The following is a 7,500-nucleotide window of genomic DNA, read 5'->3' on the forward strand; positions in this document are numbered from 1 at the left end:
TCCTCCTCCTCCTACTCCTCCTCCTCCTACTCCTCCTCCTCCTACCTCCTCCTCCTCCTCCTCCTCTTCCTCCTCCTCCTCCTCCTAATCCTCCTCCTCCTACTCCTCCTACCTCCTCCTCTACTTCTCCTCCTCCTCCTCCTCATCTCCTCGCTCCCTCGCCTCCTTCGATCCTCCTCCTCCTCTCCTCCTCTTTCCTATTCTCCTCCTCCTCCTACTCCTCCTCCTTCCTACTCCGCCTCCTCCTAATACCTCCTCCTTCTTTTTACTCCACTCCTTACATCCTCCTCCCTCCCTCTCCTTCCTCATCCTCTCATCTCCTGCCTTCCTTCGTCTGGTTTGGAGTTGTGGTGAGGAGAGTTTGGATGTGAATATTTTGGTGTTGTGTCGATGGCTCTCTGGCTCTCGCTCAAGAAGTAAGTGAAAGTAAGTAAGTGAGAGTGAGAGAGAGAGAGAGAGAGAGAGAGAAGAGACAGAGAGAGAGAGAGAGAGAGAAGATTGGATATAGAGAGGGGGGGGGGGGGGGGGGGGGGGGGGGGGGGGGGTGGTTGGGGGGGGGGGGGGGGGGGGGGGGGGGGGGGGGGGGGGGGGGGGGGGGGAGGGGGGGGGGGGGGTTTTTGGGGGGGCGGGGGGGGGGGGAGGGGGGGGGGGGGGGGGGGGGGGGGGGGGGGGGAGAGAGAGAGAGAGAGAGAGATAAGACTTGAGGGAAAGAGGAGAAGGTTCGACGAGCTCGATGAGCTTAAGAGCGAGGAGCGAGAGAGAGAGGACGAGGATGCACCAGAAGGGAAGGACAGGCGACGTCCGCGGAGTGCAAGAAGGCGCCGATGTCTTGAGTTACCTTCTCGTTTGACAGCTGGGTCCTCTGCCATCCCCCCCCCCTCACCTTTCCCTCCCCCCTTCACCCCTTTCCCTCGCCCCCCTCTCTCCACACCCTCCGTCAGAGAGTCCTCAGGTTACACGTACCCAGTTATGGGTACAGAAGCGGCCACCGGCATTTCATCGCGGACTAATTATGAGACCACCTCATTTTCTTTCACCTCCTTGTGCTGTTTCTGGCCATGCGGGGATTCGATTTCCCCGGGACGCGTCCTCGGGGATCCTCTTTGTTCGGGAAACTTCTGCTGAAGACGTGTTTTTTTTTTCTCTCGCTCGCTCGCCCGTCGGGAGGTGTCGGCGCCTCGTGGGATCTGCTGTCGGTTTTGTTTTAGGAATGTGTGTGTGCGGGGGTGTAGAGGGGGGGGGGGGGTGTGTGTGTGTGTGTGTGTGTGTGTGTGTGTGTGTGTGTGTGTGTGTGTGTGTGTGTGTGTGTGTGTGTGTGTGTGTGTGTGTGTGTGTGTGTCTATCTATCTATGTATGTATATATGCATATATATGCAAATTTATTTATTTATTCAACTATTTTATTTATTTATTTATGTATTTATGTATTTATCTGCATACTTATTCCTCCATTTATCCACCCATCCATCCATCCAACTACACATCTATTTGCTTATTCATTCACTTATTTGTATCAATCGACAGTACTCGAAGGGCCACTTCTCCTTAAGCTTACACCTGAATTTCGCCTTAATTCCGATTTGCCTTTGCCTGTGACAGACCTGGTGGTTGCTGTCAGGCGGAGGCTCAGGGCGGGGCTTAAAGATATTTTCAGGCTACTGTCTTTTATCTTGAGGGATTTTGTCCAATGTCCCGTGTCATGGCTTTTCCTGTGATTTGATTTCTGCGGTGTTCCTGTTTGTTTCTCTTTCTCTGTTTCTGTTTTGTTCTGTTTTGTTTTGTTTTGTTTTGGTTCTCTCTCTCTCTCTCTCTCTCTCTCTCTCTCTCTCTCTCTCTCTCTCTCTCTCTCTCTCTCTCTCTCTCTCTCTCTCTCTTCTCTCTCTTTCTTACTAGCTATTGTTTGTCTCTAGTTATCCATCATTTCCTTTCATATTAATCTTGTCCATGTCAGTTTGTCTCTCTCTCTCTCTCTCTCTCTCTCTCTCTCTCTCTCTCTCTCTCTCTCTCTCTCTCTCTCTCTCTCTCTCTCTCTCTCTCTCTCTCTCTCTCTCCCTTTCTCATCTTCCGTCTTCTATTGTTCACTGCCTCTCTTCCTCTTTTTTTCTGCCACGAAAATTTCAACCTCATTGTTTTCCTCTTTGTCCGTTCGCGCTATCAGGTTTCCCGTGTTTTCGCCCCGTGTTCAGACTCCTTTTTTTCTCCCCTTCTTTTGACCCCGTGTTTTCGCCTCGTATTTTCTCCCCTTTTTCAAACCCCGTGTTTCCTCTCCTTCTTCAGACCCCGTGTTTTCTCCCCGTGTTTTCGCCCCCGTGTTTTCTCCTCATGTTTCTCCCCTTCTCCAGACCCCGTGTTTTCTCCCCTTCTTCAGATCCGTGTTTTCTCCCCGTGTTTTCGCCCCCTGTGTTTTCTCCTCATGTTTTCTCCCCTTCTCCAGACCCCGTGTTTTCTCCCCTTCTTCAGATCCGTGTTTTCTCCCCGTGTTGAAAGCCCGTGTTTTCCGTCAGCCTCGGCTCCTCACGCCCAACGCCGGGTCCCGGGGAGCAGGTGAGCGCCCGACCTACCGTCCTCCCATCCCGCCGCCGAGAACATTAAGGGTCACCCGACAATGGGAGACAATAGGTAATTTGATCGTTATAGGCATCGGCTGTGCGTGAGGCCGAGTTGGGGCTGTTGGGGGAGACGCCGCTTTTTACTGCCATACATTCGCTATTATTATCCGTCAATTGCAGCCTTCAACTCCTCGGAATGCGGGGGATGGCAGGCGCTGCCGGGCTTGTGCTGGAGGGAAGGAGGGAGTGGAGGGAGGGGAGGGAAAGGGAGAGGGGTGGGGGGAGGGGGAGAGGGAGTGGGAGAGGGAGAGGGTGGGGAGGGGTGAAATGGAGGGAAGGGAGGGTGGGTGGGAGGGAAGGGAGGGAAGAGGGAGGGAGGGGGAGGGGGCGGGTATGGGCTTTCGTGGGGGAGGGGTATAAAGTATGGAGGTTGGTCGGGAGACGGAAATCGGTCGGGATTCAAGCTGGAGGTCGGGCCTGTGGGTCGGAGCTTGGTCGGGGTAGGGGCCTGAGTGATGGAGGTTGGGGCACAGGCTCCGAAGATTAGTCGGAAGTCGGGTTATGGGTCGGTGTAGGTCGGAGGCCGGGGTACAAGCTCCGGAGATTGGTCGGAAGTCGGGGTACAGCCTCCGAAGATTAGTCGGAGGTCGGGACATGGGTCGGCGTGGTCGGAGCAAGAGCCGACGGGCGGGGTATGGGGCCAGAGGTATGGCGGCGGCCCAGAGCTGGTCGCCGAGGCCCTCCGTGCAGAATGGCGGACTAAGTAGCTGCGAGTGATGATGCAAAATCCTGACAGTGAAATACAATAGCGACCGTTAGCCTCCTCGTCACACGCATCCGCTAGCCGAAAGCCCCGGGCGTGTTAGGCAGAGCTAGCGAGGTGTTAGGGTGTTAGACGCGCGGCCCGCTGGAGCAACCTCGCCTAATCCTATAAATGGCTAATGAGGAGAGATTACCGTGTGTGTGTGTGTGTGTGTGTGAGTGTGTGTGTGTGTGTGTGTGTGTGTGTGTGTGTGTGTGTGTGTGTGTGTGTGTGTGTGTGTGTGTGTGTGTGTGTGTGTGTGTGTGTGTGTGTGTGTGTGTGTGTGTGTGTGTGTGAGCTCGTTTACAAATCCGCGGGATTAATTCAGATCGAGATTGCCTGGGCGCCTGTGGTAAGGCCTGGTACTAAAGTAAGATCTGGGTGTCGGTATCTGGTACTTCGGGGGATGATAATGCTAAGATTAATGATGGTGATATTAAGCACGTAATTCCCATTGCAAGAGTGAGAGGATTAATGAAAGGATCAGTAGCAACCGTAATCATTTTGTGTTGCTATGAATGGGAATCTGCTATGGCATTAAAATCTGCTAAATTGCAACATTGCAAAGAATGAATCTAACGGTCTGAGTTTAGGTAATTTGCTAACCCACATTACTTAGAAAGAGTTTAAAAATCTCGGTATAAGTAACTTTCATTACTTAGAGAGAAAATATAAGGATCTGAGTTTAAGTACTTTGCTAACTTTCATTACTTAGAAAGAATATAAGTATCTGAGTGTAGGAACGCCAACTTATTTGTTGATTGCCTCATTACGCCTTGGCTCTGAGAATTGACATTGCCCATTAGCTTTAGCATTCATGTCGTGTCATTTATTATTATTATTATTATTTTCATTTACCATAGTTACTGTGTCGGTTTTACTTCTCATTGTCATGTCATGTCGTGTCATTGTTTATTTATTGATTTACTTTTCACTGTCATGTCATGTCGTTGTCATTTTTCTTGCATTTTCTTCTTCCTTACATTTTTTTTTTTTTAGTTCCTTTCCTTCGTCTGTTTTTTTTTTCACTTTTTTTCTTATTTTTGGTTTTTTTTCTTCTCCCTAAATTCGCTCATTATTTGTGGATAATCCGTATCGTTGTATTTCGATGGATTATTTTCAAGTTTATTTTCACTGTCTGTAGAATTTTAAGTATATATACGTGTTTGATAATCTTATTGATATTTAGAGAGAGATGTAGATATACATATATATATAGATAGATAGATAGATAGGTAGATTGATTGACTGATAGATAGGTAGATAGGCAGGTATGTAGATTGATTGATAGATAGATGAATAAATAGAAGACACAGATAGATAGATAGATGGAGGAATTAATAGAAGACATATAGATAGAAATACAAATAGACAGACAGATAGACAGAAAGACAAATACATAGACAAAAAACAAAGACAGATAAACAGACAGGTAGACAGATAGATATATGGGCACGCATATAGAGAGAGTAAAGAAGGGGGAGGAGGTGGGGGGGTATTTTTCGATTACAAATACACTTCGAATCCCATGTTTCGTTAATATAAAGTTTTAATGAAACACTAAATCATCAGATGAATTGCAAGACGACTGGTGGTTGAAATGATATTTATTTGCAACGAGAATAATGGGACGAAGAGAATGGTAATGATAATGGGTAATGGTAATGGTAGTGATAATGATAATGATAATGATACTGATAATGGTAGTGATAATGATAATGGTAGTGATAATGGTAATTTGAATTGAGTTTTGGTTAGGGATAAAGGGATGGGAGAAGCGATGATATTGCTGATAAGGATGATGGTGATGATGATGATAATAAAGGTAATGATAAATATAATGATACAATTGTAATGATGAATAATGATGGTAATGGTGATAATGGCATAATGATAATAATGATAGTAGTAATGATAATAAAAATAATAATAATAATAATAATAATAATAATGATAATAATAATAATAATAATAATAGTGATAATGATAATAATAATAATAATAATAATAATAATAATAATAATAATAATAATAACAGTAATAATAATAATAATGACAACAATAACGATAACAAGAATAAAAATAGCAACAATGATAACAGTAACGAGTAATACAAGTAATGACAATATATATACATATGTGTGTGTGTGTGTGTGTGTGTGTGTGTGTGTCCATTACTTAAAAAGGAGCGCCACATGAGGGAACCGCGAGACAGGGGAAGACTGGCAGACCAGGGGAAGAGGGAGATGAGGAGGGAGGGAGGGAGGGCAGGGAGGGAGGAGGGGGGAGGAGGGGAAGGGGGACGTTCGACTTATCGAGGGGACCCCCACACAGAAACCCGCTGCCACAGTACCATTCATTTGTGTTCTCACTCACCCCACGCCGTTTACCCTACCCCCTCCTCCTCCTCCTCCTCCTCCTCCTCCCCCCTCTGCCCCTCTCTTCCCCCTCCCCTCCCGTCGTTCTCCCTACTCTCCCTCCCTCCTCTATGTCCCTGACCCTCTCTTCAACCCCCCCCCCCCCCCCCGCCCGTCTCGCTTGGAATTCATATTATTTCTTCATTTCTGTTACTGATATGGGGAGGGGGGGGGGGGCAGTCGTGTGTGTTAGAGGTCTTGGTCTTTTGATAATTCTCTCTCTCTCTCTCTCTCTCTCTCTCTCTCTCTCTCTCTCTCTCTCTCTCTCTCTCTCTCTCTCTCTCTCTCTCTCTCTCTCTCTCTGTCTGTCTCTGTCTCTGTCTCACTCTTTCTCCTTCACTCCTTCCCCTCCCTCCCTCTCTCTCTTCCTCCCTCCCTCCCTCCCTCCCTCCCTCCCACAGCTCTTAACATTAATCTACCCCTTTATCTGCACAATATAAAATAAACGGAATCACCCATCAACATACATACATACATCTCTCTCCGTGTAGCGTTACTATGGGTTATTCTCAGCCACATACAGCCTCCATTGGCCACCGTCTCCCACGCATTCAAAACGAAAGGTGTTATGATCAGAATGCACAGCACGTGGGTCGAGGCTGGGCTCTGGCGACGAGTGAGCGGTGGCTGCTGGTAGTGAGTGAACTGTCATAGCTGAGCTTTTTTTGTGAGAGATGGGGGTTTGGAGGGAAAGAGAGGGATGGGGGAGGGGATAGGGGGAGGGAGGGAGGGGGAGGGAGGGAAAGATGGAGGGAGGAAGGGAGGGAGAGGGAGGGAGGGAGCTAGAGAGGTGGAGAGATTGAGAAGTAGAGAAATATATGTGTGTGTGTGTGTGTGTGTGTGTGTGTGTGTGTGTGTGTGTGTGTGTGTGCGTGCGTGCGTGCGTGCGTGTATATATATAGATAAATAGATAGATAGATATATATAGATGTGTGCGTGTGCGTATGCATGTGCGCGTGCATGTGCATGTGTGCGTGCGTGCTTGTGTCTGTGCAAACGCCGTACGTGCGCCTGGGTGTATGCGCGAGTGTGTTCATGTGTGCGAGAGGAAGCGTGTGTTCGCGCAAATGCAGAGAAGCAAATGAGTCCCTGAGAACAGACAGGCAGACGATTTCTATACCGATTTCGTCTGTCTCGGGGTTTCCTCTGGATGGCAGACGTAATGCATATCCAGTCGCTTCCCCTTGCCGTGTACTGGAAGTATGTTAAAGAGTGGGTGTATCTGCACAGCTCACTGTAAACCCGCACAGCCGGCATACCAATGAGGCGGGGCGCGAGGGGGCAGCAAACACACTCTCTCCGTTTTCTCGCGGTATCTTCTACTTCCGTGATGGAGAGTCGTTCGAGGTGCCTTCGAGCTCGGGTCTTGCGTCCGCTTCGAAATTCCGGAGGCCGATCCAGCGACTCACTCCGGCGGAGATCTCTATCGGCGCAGCTCGCACACACCCGGCGATGGCCTTTGTTTACTCGGAATAACGGTCAAGCGGATATTGCTTCCCGGTTATTGCGTACCTTGGTTATTGGGGACGGCTCTCCACGGGGACCTCGTGCTGCACCGCGCATTATTCACTGCTGGCGGGAGGAAAGGAGTTGGCGCAGGTTCAATGATGCGTAATGAATCGATCAAACGCGTCCATTACCTTGATTAACCGTATTAATGCCCTTTGGCTTGGGACGACGGGTCGTGAGCGCGTCCATTACCCTTGCCCGGCTTTAAACGACCCCTTCCGAG

This window comes from Penaeus chinensis, chromosome 1 (assembly GCF_019202785.1).
Source record: "Penaeus chinensis breed Huanghai No. 1 chromosome 1, ASM1920278v2, whole genome shotgun sequence".
NCBI lineage: Eukaryota > Metazoa > Arthropoda > Malacostraca > Decapoda > Penaeidae > Penaeus > Penaeus chinensis.